This window comes from Eleutherodactylus coqui, chromosome 2 (assembly GCF_035609145.1).
Source record: "Eleutherodactylus coqui strain aEleCoq1 chromosome 2, aEleCoq1.hap1, whole genome shotgun sequence".
Taxonomy (NCBI): domain Eukaryota; kingdom Metazoa; phylum Chordata; class Amphibia; order Anura; family Eleutherodactylidae; genus Eleutherodactylus; species Eleutherodactylus coqui.
The window spans coordinates 321,322,844-321,340,629 of NC_089838.1; the positions used below are offsets into that span (position 1 = coordinate 321,322,844).

The following is a 17,786-nucleotide window of genomic DNA, read 5'->3' on the forward strand; positions in this document are numbered from 1 at the left end:
TGGCACATTTTGCCTCTTTGAGCCACATGCCTCATTGCTCCACTTTTCAAAAGAAAAAAGGCTGCTAACTTTTCCAAAGAAAAGCTTGTCGGCTCTTCAGACACTACATAAGCTGGCCCGTAAGGGGATCGAACCCGCAACCTTGGCGTTATTAGCAGCACGCTCTAACCCAACTGAGCTAACCGGCCATTATTTGTGACTGTGTTTTTGGCCTCTTTGATCCACATACACATGCATCACTGCTCCCTTTTCTACATCAAAAAAGCTTGCAAACTTTGACAAAAGACAACTTGACGGCTCTTTGGATACTGGAGAACGTGGCCAGTGGCCTTGGAGCTATTAGCACCACATTCTAACCCAACTGAGCTAATGCGCCATGAGGCAGAATGGCACATTTTGCCTCTTTGAGCTACATGCCTCATTGCTCCACTTTTCAAAAGAAAAAAGGCTGCTAACTTTTCCAAAGAAGAGCTCGTCGGCTCCTTAGACACTAAGTAAGCTGGCCCGTAAGGGGATCGAACCCGCGACCTTGGCGTTATTAGCACCATGCTCTAACCCAACTGAGCTAACCGGCCATGATTTGTGACTGCGTTTTTGGCCTCTTTGATCAACATACACATGCATCACTGCTCCCTTTTCTACATCAAAAAAGCTTGCAAACTTTGACAAAAGACAACTTGACCGCTTTTTTTGACACTGGAGAACGTGGCCAGTGGCCTTGGAGCTATTAGCACCACATTCTAACCCAACTGAGCTAATGCGCCATGAGGCAGAATGGCACATTTTGCCTCTTTGAGCCACATGCCTCATTGCTCCACTTTTCAAAAGAAAAAAGGCTGCTAACTTTTCCAAAGAAAAACTTGTCGGCTCTTCAGACACTACGTAAGCTGGTCCGTACGGGGATCGAACCCGCGACCTTGGCGTTATTAGCACCACGCTCTAACCCAACTGAGCTAACCGGCCATGATTTGTCACTGTGTTTTTGGCCTCTTTGATCCACATACACATGCATCACTGCTCCCTTTTCTACATCAAAAAAGCTTGCAAACTTTGACAAAAGACAACTTGACGGCTCTTTGGATACTGGAGAACGTGGCCAGTGGCCTTGGAGCTATTAGCACCACATTCTAACCCAACTGAGCTAATGCGCCATGAGGCAGAATGGCACATTTTGCCTCTTTGAGCCACATGCCTCATTGCTCCACTTTTCAAAAGAAAAAAGGCTGCTAACTTTTCCAAAGAAAAGCTTGTTGGCTCTTCAGACACTACGTAAGCTGGCCCATAAGGGGATCGAACCCGCAACCTTGGCGTTATTAGCACCACGCTCTAACCCAACTGAGCTAACCGGCCATTATTTGTGACTGTGTTTTTGGCCTCTTTGATCCACATACACATGCATCACTGCTCCCTTTTCTACATCAAAAAAGCTTGCAAACTTTGACAAAAGACAACTTGACGGCTCTTTGGATACTGGAGAACGTGGCCAGTGGCCTTGGAGCTATTAGCACCACATTCTAACCCAACTGAGCTAATGCGCCATGAGGCAGAATGGCACATTTTGCCTCTTTGAGCCACATGCCTCATTGCTCCACTTTTCAAAAGAAAAAAGGCTGCTAACTTTTCCAAAGAAGAGCTTGTCGGCTCTGCAGACACTACATAAGCTGGCCCGTATGGGGATCGAACCCGCGACCTTGGCATTATTAGCACCATGCTCTAACCCAACTGAGCTAACCGGCCATGATTTGTGACTGTGTTTTTGGCCTCTTTGATCAACATACACATGCATCACTGCTCCCTTTTCTACATCAAAAAAGCTTGCAAACTTTGACAAAAGACAACTTGACGGCTCTTTGGATACTGGAGAACGTGGCCAGTGGCCTTGGAGCTATTAGCACCACATTCTAACCCAACTGAGCTAATGCGCCATGAGGCAGAATGGCACATTTTGCCTCTTTGAGCCACATGCCTCATTGCTCCACTTTTCAAAAGAAAAAAGGCTGCTAACTTTTCCAAAGAAAAGCTTGTCGGCTCTTCAGACACTACGTAAGCTGGTCCGTACGGGGATCGAACCCGCGACCTTGGCGTTATTAGCACCACGCTCTAACCCAACTGAGCTAACCGGCCATGATTTGTCACTGTGTTTTTGGCCTCTTTGATCCACATACACATGCATCACTGCTCCCTTTTCTACATCAAAAAAGCTTGCAAACTTTGACAAAAGACAACTTGACGGCTCTTTGGATACTGGAGAACGTGGCCAGTGGCCTTGGAGCTATTAGCACCACATTCTAACCCAACTGAGCTAATGCGCCATGAGGCAGAATGGCACATTTTGCCTCTTTGAGCCACATGCCTCATTGCTCCACTTTTCAAAAGAAAAAAGGCTGCTAACTTTTCCAAAGAAAAGCTTGTCGGCTCTTCAGACACTACGTAAGCTGGCCCGTAAGGGGATCGAACCCGCAACCTTGGCGTTATTAGCAGCACGCTCTAACCCAACTGAGCTAACCGGCCATTATTTGTGACTGTGTTTTTGGCCTCTTTGATCCACATACACATGCATCACTGCTCCCTTTTCTACATCAAAAAAGCTTGCAAACTTTGATAAAAGACAACTTGACGGCTCTTTGGATACTGGAGAACGTGGCCAGTGGCCTTGGAGCTATTAGCACCACATTCTAACCCAACTGAGCTAATGCGCCATGAGGCAGAATGGCACATTTTGCCTCTTTGAGCCACATGCCTCATTGCTCCACTTTTCAAAAGAAAAAAGGCTGCTAACTTTTCCAAAGAAGAGCTTGTCGGCTCTTCAGACACTACGTAAGCTGGCCCGTACGGGGATCAAACCCGCGACCTTGACGTTATTAGCACCACGCTCTAACCCAACTGAGCTAACTGGCCATGTTTGGTGCCTGTGTTTTTGGCCTCTTTGATCCACATACACATGCATCACTGCTCCCTTTTCTACATCAAAAAAGCTTGCAAACTTTGATAAAAGACAACTTGACGGCTCTTTGGATACTGGAGAACGTGGCCAGTGGCCTTGGAGCTATTAGCACCACATTCTAACCCAACTGAGCTAATGCGCCATGAGGCAGAATGGCACATTTTGCCTCTTTGAGCCACATGCCTCATTGCTCCACTTTTCAAAAGAAAAAAGACTGCTAACTTTTCCAAAGAAGAGCTTGTCGGCTCTTCAGACACTACGTAAGCTGGCCCGTACGGGGATCGAACCCGCGACCTTGGCGTTATTAGCACCACGCTCTAACCCAACTGAGCTAACCGGCCATGATTTGTGACTGCGTTTTTGGCCTCTTTGATCAACATACACATGCATCACTGCTCCCTTTTCTACATCAAAAAAGCTTGCAAACTTTGACAAAAGACAACTTGACCGCTTTTTTTGACACTGGAGAACGTGGCCAGTGGCCTTGGAGCTATTAGCACCACATTCTAACCCAACTGAGCTAATGCGCCATGAGGCAGAATGGCACATTTTGCCTCTTTGAGCCACATGCCTCATTGCTCCACTTTTCAAAAGAAAAAAGGCTGCTAACTTTTCCAAAGAAGAGCTTGTCGGCTCTTCAGACACTACGTAAGCTGGTCCGTACGGGGATCGAACCCGCGACCTTGGCGTTATTAGCACCACGCTCTAACCCAACTGAGCTAACCGGCCATGATTTGTGACTGTGTTTTTGGCCTCTTTGATCAACATACACATGCATCACTGCTCCCTTTTCTACATCAAAAAAGCTTGCAAACTTTGATAAAAGACAACTTGACGGCTCTTTGGATACTGGAGAACGTGGCCAGTGGCCTTGGAGCTATTAGCACCACATTCTAACCCAACTGAGCTAATACGCCATGAGGCAGAATGGCACATTTTGCCTCTTTGAGCCACATGCCTCATTGCTCCACTTTTCAAAAGAAAAAAGGCTGCTAACTTTTCCAAAGAAGAGCTTGTCGGCTCTTCAGACACTACGTAAGCTGGCCCGTACGGGGATCGAACCCGTGACCTTGGCGTTATTAGCACCACGCTCTAACCCAACTGAGCTAACCGGCCATGATTTGTGCCTGTGTTTTTGGCCTCTTTGATCCACATACACATGCATCACTGCTCCCTTTTCTACATCAAAAAAGCTTGCAAACTTTGATAAAAGACAACTTGACGGCTCTTTGGATACTGGAGAACGTGGCCAGTGGCCTTGGAGCTATTAGCACCACATTCTAACCCAACTGAGCTAATGCGCCATGAGGCAGAATGGCACATTTTGCCTCTTTGAGCCACATGCCTCATTGCTCCACTTTTCAAAAGAAAAAAGGCTGCTAACTTTTCCAAAGAAGAGCTTGTCGGCTCTTCAGACACTACGTAAGCTGGCCCGTACGGGGATCGAACCCGCGACCTTGGCGTTATTAGCACCACGCTCTAACCCAACTGAGCTAACCGGCCAAGATTTGTGCCTGTGTTTTTGGCCTCTTTGATCCACATACACATGCATCACTGCTCCCTTTTCTACATCAAAAAAGCTTGCAAACTTTGATAAAAGACAACTTGATGGCTCTTTGGATACTGGAGAACGTGGCCAGTGGCCTTGGAGCTATTAGCACCACATTCTAACCCAACTGAGCTAATGCGCCATGAGGCAGAATGGCACATTTTGCCTCTTTGAGCCACATGCCTCATTGCTCCACTTTTCAAAAGAAAAAAGGCTGCTAACTTTTCCAAAGAAGAGCTTGTCGGCTCTTCAGACACTACGTAAGCTGGCCCGTACGGGGATCAAACCCGCGACCTTGGCGTTATTAGCACCACGCTCTAACCCAACTGAGCTAACCGGCCAAGATTTGTGCCTGTGTTTTTGGCCTCTTTGATCCACATACACATGCATCACTGCTCCCTTTTCTACATCAAAAAAGCTTGCAAACTTTGATAAAAGACAACTTGACGGCTCTTTGGATACTGGAGAACGTGGCCAGTGGCCTTGGAGCTATTAGCACCACATTCTAACCCAACTGAGCTAATGCGCCATGAGGCAGAATGGCACATTTTGCCTCTTTGAGCCACATGCCTCATTGCTCCACTTTTCAAAAGAAAAAAGGCTGCTAACTTTTCCAAAGAAGAGCTTGTCGGCTCTTCAGACACTACGTAAGCTGGCCCGTACGGGGATCGAACCCGTGACCTTGGCGTTATTAGCACCACGCTCTAACCCAACTGAGCTAACCGGCCATGATTTGCGCCTGTGTTTTTGGCCTCTTTGATCCACATACACATGCATCACTGCTCCCTTTTCTACATCAAAAAAGCTTGCAAACTTTGATAAAAGACAACTTGACGGCTCTTTGGATACTGGAGAACGTGGCCAGTGAACTTGGAGCTATTAGCACCACATTCTAACCCAACTGAGCTAATGCGCCATGAGGCAGAATGGCACATTTTGCCTCTTTGAGCCACATGCCTCATTGCTCCACTTTTCAAAAGAAAAAAGGCTGCTAACTTTTCCAAAGAAGAGCTTGTCGGCTCTTCAGACACTACGTAAGCTGGCCCGTACGGGGATCGAACCCGCGACCTTGGCGTTATTAGCACCACGCTCTAACCCAACTGAGCTAACCGGCCATGATTTGTGCCTGTGTTTTTGGCCTCTTTGATCCACATACACATGCATCACTGCTCCCTTTTCTACATCAAAAAAGCTTGCAAACTTTGACAAAAGACAACTTGACAGCTCTTTGGATACTGGAGAACGTGGCCAGTGGCCTTGGAGCTATTAGCACCACATTCTAACCCAACTGAGCTAATGCGCCATGAGGCAGAATGGCACATTTTGCCTCTTTGAGCCACATGCCTCATTGCTCCACTTTTCAAAAGAAAAAAGGCTGCTAACTTTTCCAAAGAAAAGCTTGTCGGCTCTTCAGACACTACGTAAGCTGGTCCGTACGGGGATCGAACCCGGGACCTTGGCGTTATTAGCACCACGCTCTAACCCAACTGAGCTAACCGGCCATGATTTGTCACAGTGTTTTTGGCCTCTTTGATCCACATACACATGCATCACTGCTCCCTTTTCTACATCAAAAAAGCTTGCAAACTTTGACAAAAGACAACTTGACGGCTCTTTGGATACTGGAGAACGTGGCCAGTGGCCTTGGAGCTATTAGCACCACATTCTAACCCAACTGAGCTAATGCGCCATGAGGCAGAATGGCACATTTTGCCTCTTTGAGCCACATGCCTCATTGCTCCACTTTTCAAAAGAAAAAAGGCTGCTAACTTTTCCAAAGAAAAGCTTGTCGGCTCTTCAGACACTACGTAAGCTGGCCCGTAAGGGGATCGAACCCGCAACCTTGGCGTTATTAGCAGCACGCTCTAACCCAACTGAGCTAACCGGCCATTATTTGTGACTGTGTTTTTGGCCTCTTTGATCCACATACACATGCATCACTGCTCCCTTTTCTACATCAAAAAAGCTTGCAAACTTTGACAAAAGACAACTTGACGGCTCTTTGGATACTGGAGAACGTGGCCAGTGGCCTTGGAGCTATTAGCACCACATTCTAACCCAACTGAGCTAATGCGCCATGAGGCAGAATGGCACATTTTGCCTCTTTGAGCCACATGCCTCATTGCTCCACTTTTCAAAAGAAAAAAGGCTGCTAACTTTTCCAAAGAAGAGCTCGTCGGCTACTTAGACACTAAGTAAGCTGGCCCGTAAGGGGATCGAACCCGCGACCTTGGCGTTATTAGCACCATGCTCTAACCCAACTGAGCTAACCGGCCATGATTTGTGACTGCGTTTTTGGCCTCTTTGATCAACATACACATGCATCACTGCTCCCTTTTCTACATCAAAAAAGCTTGCAAACTTTGACAAAAGACAACTTGACCGCTTTTTTTGACACTGGAGAACGTGGCCAGTGGCCTTGGAGCTATTAGCACCACATTCTAACCCAACTGAGCTAATGCGCCATGAGGCAGAATGGCACATTTTGCCTCTTTGAGCCACATGCCTCATTGCTCCACTTTTCAAAAGAAAAAAGGCTGCTAACTTTTCCAAAGAAAAACTTGTCGGCTCTTCAGACACTACGTAAGCTGGTCCGTACGGGGATCGAACCCGCGACCTTGGCGTTATTAGCACCACGCTCTAACCCAACTGAGCTAACCGGCCATGATTTGTCACTGTGTTTTTGGCCTCTTTGATCCACATACACATGCATCACTGCTCCCTTTTCTACATCAAAAAAGCTTGCAAACTTTGACAAAAGACAACTTGACGGCTCTTTGGATACTGGAGAACGTGGCCAGTGGCCTTGGAGCTATTAGCACCACATTCTAACCCAACTGAGCTAATGCGCCATGAGGCAGAATGGCACATTTTGCCTCTTTGAGCCACATGCCTCATTGCTCCACTTTTCAAAAGAAAAAAGGCTGCTAACTTTTCCAAAGAAAAGCTTGTTGGCTCTTCAGACACTACGTAAGCTGGCCCATAAGGGGATCGAACCCGCAACCTTGGCGTTATTAGCACCATGCTCTAACCCAACTGAGCTAACCGGCCATTATTTGTGACTGTGTTTTTGGCCTCTTTGATCCACATACACATGCATCACTGCTCCCTTTTCTACATCAAAAAAGCTTGCAAACTTTGACAAAAGACAACTTGACGGCTCTTTGGATACTGGAGAACGTGGCCAGTGGCCTTGGAGCTATTAGCACCACATTCTAACCCAACTGAGCTAATGCGCCATGAGGCAGAATGGCACATTTTGCCTCTTTGAGCCACATGCCTCATTGCTCCACTTTTCAAAAGAAAAAAGGCTGCTAACTTTTCCAAAGAAGAGCTTGTCGGCTCTGCAGACACTACGTAAGCTGGCCCGTATGGGGATCGAACCCGCGACCTTGGCATTATTAGCACCATGCTCTAACCCAACTGAGCTAACCGGCCATGATTTGTGACTGTGTTTTTGGCCTCTTTGATCAACATACACATGCATCACTGCTCCCTTTTCTACATCAAAAAAGCTTGCACACTTTGATAAAAGACAACTTGACGGCTCTTTGGATACTGGAGAACGTGGCCAGTGGCCTTGGAGCTATTAGCACCACATTCTAACCCAACTGAGCTAATGCGCCATGAGGCAGAATGGCACATTTTGCCTCTTTGAGCCACATGCCTCATTGCTCCACTTTTCAAAAGAAAAAAGGCTGCTAACTTTTCCAAAGAAGAGCTTGTCGGCTCTTCAGACACTACGTAAGCTGGCCCGTACGGGGATCGAACCCGCGACCTTGGCGTTATTAGCACCACGCTCTAACCCAACTGAGCTAACCGGCCATGATTTGTTCCTGTGTTTTTGGCCTCTTTGATCCACATACACATGCATCACTGCTCCCTTTTCTACATCAAAAAAGCTTGCAAACTTTGACAAAAGACAACTTGACAGCTCTTTGGATACTGGAGAACGTGGCCAGTGGCCTTGGAGCTATTAGCACCACATTCTAACCCAACTGAGCTAATGCGCCATGAGGCAGAATGGCACATTTTGCCTCTTTGAGCCACATGCCTCATTGCTCCACTTTTCAAAAGAAAAAAGGCTGCTAACTTTTCCAAAGAAAAGCTTGTCGGCTCTTCAGACACTACGTAAGCTGGTCCGTACGGGGATCGAACCCGCGACCTTGGCGTTATTAGCACCACGCTCTAACCCATCTGAGCTAACCGGCCATGATTTGTCACTGTGTTTTTGGCCTCTTTGATCCACATACACATGCATCACTGCTCCCTTTTCTACATCAAAAAAGCTTGCAAACTTTGACAAAAGACAACTTGACGGCTCTTTGGATACTGGAGAACGTGGCCAGTGGCCTTGGAGCTATTAGCACCACATTCTAACCCAACTGAGCTAATGCGCCATGAGGCAGAATGGCACATTTTGCCTCTTTGAGCCACATGCCTCATTGCTCCACTTTTCAAAAGAAAAAAGGCTGCTAACTTTTCCAAAGAAAAGCTTGTCGGCTCTTCAGACACTACGTAAGCTGGCCCGTAAGGGGATCGAACCCGCAACCTTGGCGTTATTAGCAGCACGCTCTAACCCAACTGAGCTAACCGGCCATTATTTGTGACTGTGTTTTTGGCCTCTTTGATCCACATACACATGCATCACTGCTCCCTTTTCTACATCAAAAAAGCTTGCAAACTTTGATAAAAGACAACTTGACGGCTCTTTGGATACTGGAGAACGTGGCCAGTGGCCTTGGAGCTATTAGCACCACATTCTAACCCAACTAAGCTAATGCGCCATGAGGCAGAATGGCACATTTTGCCTCTTTGAGCCACATGCCTCATTGCTCCACTTTTCAAAAGAAAAAAGGCTGCTAACTTTTCCAAAGAAGAGCTTGTCGGCCCTTCAGACACTACGTAAGCTGGCCCGTACGGGGATCAAACCCGCGACCTTGACGTTATTAGCACCACGCTCTAACCCAACTGAGCTAACTGGCCATGTTTGGTGCCTGTGTTTTTGGCCTCTTTGATCCACATACACATGCATCACTGCTCCCTTTTCTACATCAAAAAAGCTTGCAAACTTTGATAAAAGACAACTTGACGGCTCTTTGGATACTGGAGAACGTGGCCAGTGGCCTTGGAGCTATTAGCACCACATTCTAACCCAACTGAGCTAATGCGCCATGAGGCAGAATGGCACATTTTGCCTCTTTGAGCCACATGCCTCATTGCTCCACTTTTCAAAAGAAAAAAGGCTGCTAACTTTTCCAAAGAAGAGCTTGTCGGCTCTTCAGACACTACGTAAGCTGGCCCGTACGGGGATCGAACCCGCGACCTTGGCGTTATTAGCACCACGCTCTAACCCAACTGAGCTAACCGGCCATGATTTGTGACTGCGTTTTTGGCCTCTTTGATCAACATACACATGCATCACTGCTCCCTTTTCTACATCAAAAAAGCTTGCAAACTTTGACAAAAGACAACTTGACCGCTTTTTTTGACACTGGAGAACGTGGCCAGTGGCCTTGGAGCTATTAGCACCACATTCTAACCCAACTGAGCTAATGCGCCATGAGGCAGAATGGCACATTTTGCCTCTTTGAGCCACATGCCTCATTGCTCCACTTTTCAAAAGAAAAAAGGCTGCTAACTTTTCCAAAGAAGAGCTTGTCGGCTCTTCAGACACTACGTAAGCTGGTCCGTACGGGGATCGAACCCGCGACCTTGGCGTTATTAGCACCACGCTCTAACCCAACTGAGCTAACCGGCCATGATTTGTGCCTGTGTTTTTGGCCTCTTTGATCCACATACACATGCATCACTGCTCCCTTTTCTACATCAAAAAAGCTTGCAAACTTTGATAAAAGACAACTTGACGGCTCTTTGGATACTGGAGAACGTGGCCAGTGGCCTTGGAGCTATTAGCACCACATTCTAACCCAACTGAGCTAATGCGCCATGAGGCAGAATGGCACATTTTGCCTCTTTGAGCCACATGCCTCATTGCTCCACTTTTCAAAAGAAAAAAGGCTGCTAACTTTTCCAAAGAAGAGCTTGTCGGCTCTTCAGACACTACGTAAGCTGGCCCGTACGGGGATCGAACCCGCGACCTTGGCGTTATTAGCACCACGCTCTAACCCAACTGAGCTAACCGGCCAAGATTTGTGCCTGTGTTTTTGGCCTCTTTGATCCACATACACATGCATCACTGCTCCCTTTTCTACATCAAAAAAGCTTGCAAACTTTGATAAAAGACAACTTGATGGCTCTTTGGATACTGGAGAACGTGGCCAGTGGCCTTGGAGCTATTAGCACCACATTCTAACCCAACTGAGCTAATGCGCCATGAGGCAGAATGGCACATTTTGCCTCTTTGAGCCACATGCCTCATTGCTCCACTTTTCAAAAGAAAAAAGGCTGCTAACTTTTCCAAAGAAGAGCTTGTCGGCTCTTCAGACACTACGTAAGCTGGCCCGTACGGGGATCAAACCCGCGACCTTGGCGTTATTAGCACCACGCTCTAACCCAACTGAGCTAACCGGCCAAGATTTGTGCCTGTGTTTTTGGCCTCTTTGATCCACATACACATGCATCACTGCTCCCTTTTCTACATCAAAAAAGCTTGCAAACTTTGATAAAAGACAACTTGACGGCTCTTTGGATACTGGAGAACGTGGCCAGTGGCCTTGGAGCTATTAGCACCACATTCTAACCCAACTGAGCTAATGCGCCATGAGGCAGAATGGCACATTTTGCCTCTTTGAGCCACATGCCTCATTGCTCCACTTTTCAAAAGAAAAAAGGCTGCTAACTTTTCCAAAGAAGAGCTTGTCGGCTCTTCAGACACTACGTAAGCTGGCCCGTACGGGGATCGAACCCGTGACCTTGGCGTTATTAGCACCACGCTCTAACCCAACTGAGCTAACCGGCCATGATTTGCGCCTGTGTTTTTGGCCTCTTTGATCCACATACACATGCATCACTGCTCCCTTTTCTACATCAAAAAAGCTTGCAAACTTTGATAAAAGACAACTTGACGGCTCTTTGGATACTGGAGAACGTGGCCAGTGAACTTGGAGCTATTAGCACCACATTCTAACCCAACTGAGCTAATGCGCCATGAGGCAGAATGGCACATTTTGCCTCTTTGAGCCACATGCCTCATTGCTCCACTTTTCAAAAGAAAAAAGGCTGCTAACTTTTCCAAAGAAGAGCTTGTCGGCTCTTCAGACACTACGTAAGCTGGCCCGTACGGGGATCGAACCCGCGACCTTGGCGTTATTAGCACCACGCTCTAACCCAACTGAGCTAACCGGCCATGATTTGTGCCTGTGTTTTTGGCCTCTTTGATCCACATACACATGCATCACTGCTCCCTTTTCTACATCAAAAAAGCTTGCAAACTTTGACAAAAGACAACTTGACAGCTCTTTGGATACTGGAGAACGTGGCCAGTGGCCTTGGAGCTATTAGCACCACATTCTAACCCAACTGAGCTAATGCGCCATGAGGCAGAATGGCACATTTTGCCTCTTTGAGCCACATGCCTCATTGCTCCACTTTTCAAAAGAAAAAAGGCTGCTAACTTTTCCAAAGAAAAGCTTGTCGGCTCTTCAGACACTACGTAAGCTGGTCCGTACGGGGATCGAACCCGCGACCTTGGCGTTATTAGCACCACGCTCTAACCCAACTGAGCTAACCGGCCATGATTTGTCACAGTGTTTTTGGCCTCTTTGATCCACATACACATGCATCACTGCTCCCTTTTCTACATCAAAAAAGCTTGCAAACTTTGACAAAAGACAACTTGACGGCTCTTTGGATACTGGAGAACGTGGCCAGTGGCCTTGGAGCTATTAGCACCACATTCTAACCCAACTGAGCTAATGCGCCATGAGGCAGAATGGCACATTTTGCCTCTTTGAGCCACATGCCTCATTGCTCCACTTTTCAAAAGAAAAAAGGCTGCTAACTTTTCCAAAGAAAAGCTTGTCGGCTCTTCAGACACTACGTAAGCTGGCCCGTAAGGGGATCGAACCCGCAACCTTGGCGTTATTAGCAGCACGCTCTAACCCAACTGAGCTAACCGGCCATTATTTGTGACTGTGTTTTTGGCCTCTTTGATCCACATACACATGCATCACTGCTCCCTTTTCTACATCAAAAAAGCTTGCAAACTTTGACAAAAGACAACTTGACGGCTCTTTGGATACTGGAGAACGTGGCCAGTGGCCTTGGAGCTATTAGCACCACATTCTAACCCAACTGAGCTAATGCGCCATGAGGCAGAATGGCACATTTTGCCTCTTTGAGCCACATGCCTCATTGCTCCACTTTTCAAAAGAAAAAAGGCTGCTAACTTTTCCAAAGAAGAGCTCGTCGGCTCCTTAGACACTAAGTAAGCTGGCCCGTAAGGGGATCGAACCCGCGACCTTGGCGTTATTAGCACCATGCTCTAACCCAACTGAGCTAACCGGCCATGATTTGTGACTGCGTTTTTGGCCTCTTTGATCAACATACACATGCATCACTGCTCCCTTTTCTACATCAAAAAAGCTTGCAAACTTTGACAAAAGACAACTTGACCGCTTTTTTTGACACTGGAGAACGTGGCCAGTGGCCTTGGAGCTATTAGCACCACATTCTAACCCAACTGAGCTAATGCGCCATGAGGCAGAATGGCACATTTTGCCTCTTTGAGCCACATGCCTCATTGCTCCACTTTTCAAAAGAAAAAAGGCTGCTAACTTTTCCAAAGAAAAACTTGTCGGCTCTTCAGACACTACGTAAGCTGGTCCGTACGGGGATCGAACCCGCGACCTTGGCGTTATTAGCACCACGCTCTAACCCAACTGAGCTAACCGGCCATGATTTGTCACTGTGTTTTTGGCCTCTTTGATCCACATACACATGCATCACTGCTCCCTTTTCTACATCAAAAAAGCTTGCAAACTTTGACAAAAGACAACTTGACGGCTCTTTGGATACTGGAGAACGTGGCCAGTGGCCTTGGAGCTATTAGCACCACATTCTAACCCAACTGAGCTAATGCGCCATGAGGCAGAATGGCACATTTTGCCTCTTTGAGCCACATGCCTCATTGCTCCACTTTTCAAAAGAAAAAAGGCTGCTAACTTTTCCAAAGAAAAGCTTGTTGGCTCTTCAGACACTACGTAAGCTGGCCCATAAGGGGATCGAACCCGCAACCTTGGCGTTATTAGCACCATGCTCTAACCCAACTGAGCTAACCGGCCATTATTTGTGACTGTGTTTTTGGCCTCTTTGATCCACATACACATGCATCACTGCTCCCTTTTCTACATCAAAAAAGCTTGCAAACTTTGACAAAAGACAACTTGACGGCTCTTTGGATACTGGAGAACGTGGCCAGTGGCCTTGGAGCTATTAGCACCACATTCTAACCCAACTGAGCTAATGCGCCATGAGGCAGAATGGCACATTTTGCCTCTTTGAGCCACATGCCTCATTGCTCCACTTTTCAAAAGAAAAAAGGCTGCTAACTTTTCCAAAGAAGAGCTTGTCGGCTCTGCAGACACTACGTAAGCTGGCCCGTATGGGGATCGAACCCGCGACCTTGGCGTTATTAGCACCACGCTCTAACCCAACTGAGCTAACCGGCCATGATTTGTTCCTGTGTTTTTGGCCTCTTTGATCCACATACACATGCATCACTGCTCCCTTTTCTACATCAAAAAAGCTTGCAAACTTTGACAAAAGACAACTTGACAGCTCTTTGGATACTGGAGAACGTGGCCAGTGGCCTTGGAGCTATTAGCACCACATTCTAACCCAACTGAGCTAATGCGCCATGAGGCAGAATGGCACATTTTGCCTCTTTGAGCCACATGCCTCATTGCTCCACTTTTCAAAAGAAAAAAGGCTGCTAACTTTTCCAAAGAAGAGCTTGTCGGCTCTTCAGACACTACGTAAGCTGGCCCGTACGGGGATCGAACCCGCGACCTTGGCGTTATTAGCACCACGCTCTAACCCAACTGAGCTAACCGGCCATGATTTGTTCCTGTGTTTTTGGCCTCTTTGATCCACATACACATGCATCACTGCTCCCTTTTCTACATCAAAAAAGCTTGCAAACTTTGACAAAAGACAACTTGACAGCTCTTTGGATACTGGAGAACGTGGCCAGTGGCCTTGGAGCTATTAGCACCACATTCTAACCCAACTGAGCTAATGCGCCATGAGGCAGAATGGCACATTTTGCCTCTTTGAGCCACATGCCTCATTGCTCCACTTTTCAAAAGAAAAAAGGCTGCTAACTTTTCCAAAGAAAAGCTTGTCGGCTCTTCAGACACTACGTAAGCTGGTCCGTACGGGGATCGAACCCGCGACCTTGGCGTTATTAGCACCACGCTCTAACCCAACTGAGCTAACCGGCCATGATTTGTCACTGTGTTTTTGGCCTCTTTGATCCACATACACATGCATCACTGCTCCCTTTTCTACATCAAAAAAGCTTGCAAACTTTGACAAAAGACAACTTGACGGCTCTTTGGATACTGGAGAACGTGGCCAGTGGCCTTGGAGCTATTAGCACCACATTCTAACCCAACTGAGCTAATGCGCCATGAGGCAGAATGGCACATTTTGCCTCTTTGAGCCACATGCCTCATTGCTCCACTTTTCAAAAGAAAAAAGGCTGCTAACTTTTCCAAAGAAAAGCTTGTCGGCTCTTCAGACACTACGTAAGCTGGCCCGTAAGGGGATCGAACCCGCAACCTTGGCGTTATTAGCAGCACGCTCTAACCCAACTGAGCTAACCGGCCATTATTTGTGACTGTGTTTTTGGCCTCTTTGATCCACATACACATGCATCACTGCTCCCTTTTCTACATCAAAAAAGCTTGCAAACTTTGATAAAAGACAACTTGACGGCTCTTTGGATACTGGAGAACGTGGCCAGTGGCCTTGGAGCTATTAGCACCACATTCTAACCCAACTAAGCTAATGCGCCATGAGGCAGAATGGCACATTTTGCCTCTTTGAGCCACATGCCTCATTGCTCCACTTTTCAAAAGAAAAAAGGCTGCTAACTTTTCCAAAGAAGAGCTTGTCGGCCCTTCAGACACTACGTAAGCTGGCCCGTACGGGGATCAAACCCGCGACCTTGACGTTATTAGCACCACGCTCTAACCCAACTGAGCTAACTGGCCATGTTTGGTGCCTGTGTTTTTGGCCTCTTTGATCCACATACACATGCATCACTGCTCCCTTTTCTACATCAAAAAAGCTTGCAAACTTTGATAAAAGACAACTTGACGGCTCTTTGGATACTGGAGAACGTGGCCAGTGGCCTTGGAGCTATTAGCACCACATTCTAACCCAACTGAGCTAATGCGCCATGAGGCAGAATGGCACATTTTGCCTCTTTGAGCCACATACCTCATTGCTCCACTTTTCAAAAGAAAAAAGGCTGCTAACTTTTCCAAAGAAGAGCTTGTCGGCTCTTCAGACACTACGTAAGCTGGCCCGTACGGGGATCGAACCCGCGACCTTGGCGTTATTAGCACCACGCTCTAACCCAACTGAGCTAACCGGCCATGATTTGTGACTGCGTTTTTGGCCTCTTTGATCAACATACACATGCATCACTGCTCCCTTTTCTACATCAAAAAAGCTTGCAAACTTTGACAAAAGACAACTTGACCGCTTTTTTTGACACTGGAGAACGTGGCCAGTGGCCTTGGAGCTATTAGCACCACATTCTAACCCAACTGAGCTAATGCGCCATGAGGCAGAATGGCACATTTTGCCTCTTTGAGCCACATGCCTCATTGCTCCACTTTTCAAAAGAAAAAAGGCTGCTAACTTTTCCAAAGAAGAGCTTGTCGGCTCTTCAGACACTACGTAAGCTGGTCCGTACGGGGATCGAACCCGCGACCTTGGCGTTATTAGCACCACGCTCTAACCCAACTGAGCTAACCGGCCATGATTTGTGACTGTGTTTTTGGCCTCTTTGATCAACATACACATGCATCACTGCTCCCTTTTCTACATCAAAAAAGCTTGCAAACTTTGATAAAAGACAACTTGACGGCTCTTTGGATACTGGAGAACGTGGCCAGTGGCCTTGGAGCTATTAGCACCACATTCTAACCCAACTGAGCTAATACGCCATGAGGCAGAATGGCACATTTTGCCTCTTTGAGCCACATGCCTCATTGCTCCACTTTTCAAAAGAAAAAAGGCTGCTAACTTTTCCAAAGAAGAGCTTGTCGGCTCTTCAGACACTACGTAAGCTGGCCCGTACGGGGATCGAACCCGTGACCTTGGCGTTATTAGCACCACGCTCTAATCCAACTGAGCTAACCAGCCATGATTTGTGCCTGTGTTTTTGGCCTCTTTGATCCACATACACATGCATCACTGCTCCCTTTTCTACATCAAAAAAGCTTGCAAACTTTGATAAAAGACAACTTGACGGCTCTTTGGATACTGGAGAACGTGGCCAGTGGCCTTGGAGCTATTAGCACCACATTCTAACCCAACTGAGCTAATGCGCCATGAGGCAGAATGGCACATTTTGCCTCTTTGAGCCACATGCCTCATTGCTCCACTTTTCAAAAGAAAAAAGGCTGCTAACTTTTCCAAAGAAGAGCTTGTCGGCTCTTCAGACACTACGTAAGCTGGCCCGTACGGGGATCGAACCCGCGACCTTGGCGTTATTAGCACCACGCTCTAACCCAACTGAGCTAACCGGCCATGATTTGCGCCTGTGTTTTTGGCCTCTTTGATCCACATACACATGCATCACTGCTCCCTTTTCTACATCAAAAAAGCTTGCAAACTTTGATAAAAGACAACTTGACGGCTCTTTGGATACTGGAGAACGTGGCCAGTGAACTTGGAGCTATTAGCACCACATTCTAACCCAACTGAGCTAATGCGCCATGAGGCAGAATGGCACATTTTGCCTCTTTGAGCCACATGCCTCATTGCTCCACTTTTCAAAAGAAAAAAGGCTGCTAACTTTTCCAAAGAAGAGCTTGTCGGCTCTTCAGACACTACGTAAGCTGGCCCGTACGGGGATCGAACCCGTGACCTTGGCGTTATTAGCACCACGCTCTAACCCAACTGAGCTAACCGGCCATGATTTGTGACTGTGTTTTTGGCCTCTTTGATCCACATACACATGCATCACTGCTCCCTTTTCTACATCAAAAAAGCTTGCAAACTTTGATAAAAGACAACTTGACGGCTCTTTGGATACTGGAGAACGTGGCCAGTGGCCTTGGAGCTATTAGCACCACATTCTAACCCAACTGA

General features: G+C 47.1%; 15 non-coding genes across 15 annotated transcripts; all 15 read right to left on the reverse strand.

The window, feature by feature from the left end:
* Positions 1 to 3,210: 3,210 nt before the first annotated feature.
* TRNAI-AAU (transfer RNA isoleucine (anticodon AAU)) lies at positions 3,211 to 3,285 on the reverse strand. Its single transcript has one exon. It is a non-coding gene; the product is annotated as a tRNA-Ile (tRNA).
* Positions 3,286 to 3,985: 700 nt separating this feature from the next.
* Positions 3,986 to 4,060, reverse strand: TRNAI-AAU (transfer RNA isoleucine (anticodon AAU)). The gene has a single exon. It is a non-coding gene; the product is annotated as a tRNA-Ile (tRNA).
* A 312-nt stretch (positions 4,061 to 4,372) lies between these two features.
* Positions 4,373 to 4,447, reverse strand: TRNAI-AAU (transfer RNA isoleucine (anticodon AAU)). Its single transcript has one exon. It is a non-coding gene; the product is annotated as a tRNA-Ile (tRNA).
* A 699-nt stretch (positions 4,448 to 5,146) lies between these two features.
* On the reverse strand, positions 5,147 to 5,221 carry TRNAI-AAU (transfer RNA isoleucine (anticodon AAU)). The gene has a single exon. It is a non-coding gene; the product is annotated as a tRNA-Ile (tRNA).
* A 312-nt stretch (positions 5,222 to 5,533) lies between these two features.
* TRNAI-AAU (transfer RNA isoleucine (anticodon AAU)) lies at positions 5,534 to 5,608 on the reverse strand. The gene has a single exon. It is a non-coding gene; the product is annotated as a tRNA-Ile (tRNA).
* Positions 5,609 to 8,243: 2,635 nt separating this feature from the next.
* TRNAI-AAU (transfer RNA isoleucine (anticodon AAU)) lies at positions 8,244 to 8,318 on the reverse strand. The gene has a single exon. It is a non-coding gene; the product is annotated as a tRNA-Ile (tRNA).
* A 1,473-nt stretch (positions 8,319 to 9,791) lies between these two features.
* TRNAI-AAU (transfer RNA isoleucine (anticodon AAU)) lies at positions 9,792 to 9,866 on the reverse strand. The gene has a single exon. It is a non-coding gene; the product is annotated as a tRNA-Ile (tRNA).
* A 700-nt stretch (positions 9,867 to 10,566) lies between these two features.
* Positions 10,567 to 10,641, reverse strand: TRNAI-AAU (transfer RNA isoleucine (anticodon AAU)). The gene has a single exon. It is a non-coding gene; the product is annotated as a tRNA-Ile (tRNA).
* A 699-nt stretch (positions 10,642 to 11,340) lies between these two features.
* TRNAI-AAU (transfer RNA isoleucine (anticodon AAU)) lies at positions 11,341 to 11,415 on the reverse strand. Its single transcript has one exon. It is a non-coding gene; the product is annotated as a tRNA-Ile (tRNA).
* A 312-nt stretch (positions 11,416 to 11,727) lies between these two features.
* TRNAI-AAU (transfer RNA isoleucine (anticodon AAU)) lies at positions 11,728 to 11,802 on the reverse strand. The gene has a single exon. It is a non-coding gene; the product is annotated as a tRNA-Ile (tRNA).
* Positions 11,803 to 14,437: 2,635 nt separating this feature from the next.
* On the reverse strand, positions 14,438 to 14,512 carry TRNAI-AAU (transfer RNA isoleucine (anticodon AAU)). The gene has a single exon. It is a non-coding gene; the product is annotated as a tRNA-Ile (tRNA).
* A 1,473-nt stretch (positions 14,513 to 15,985) lies between these two features.
* TRNAI-AAU (transfer RNA isoleucine (anticodon AAU)) lies at positions 15,986 to 16,060 on the reverse strand. The gene has a single exon. It is a non-coding gene; the product is annotated as a tRNA-Ile (tRNA).
* A 700-nt stretch (positions 16,061 to 16,760) lies between these two features.
* TRNAI-AAU (transfer RNA isoleucine (anticodon AAU)) lies at positions 16,761 to 16,835 on the reverse strand. The gene has a single exon. It is a non-coding gene; the product is annotated as a tRNA-Ile (tRNA).
* A 312-nt stretch (positions 16,836 to 17,147) lies between these two features.
* On the reverse strand, positions 17,148 to 17,222 carry TRNAI-AAU (transfer RNA isoleucine (anticodon AAU)). Its single transcript has one exon. It is a non-coding gene; the product is annotated as a tRNA-Ile (tRNA).
* Positions 17,223 to 17,534: 312 nt separating this feature from the next.
* Positions 17,535 to 17,609, reverse strand: TRNAI-AAU (transfer RNA isoleucine (anticodon AAU)). Its single transcript has one exon. It is a non-coding gene; the product is annotated as a tRNA-Ile (tRNA).
* Positions 17,610 to 17,786: the final 177 nt, after the last annotated feature.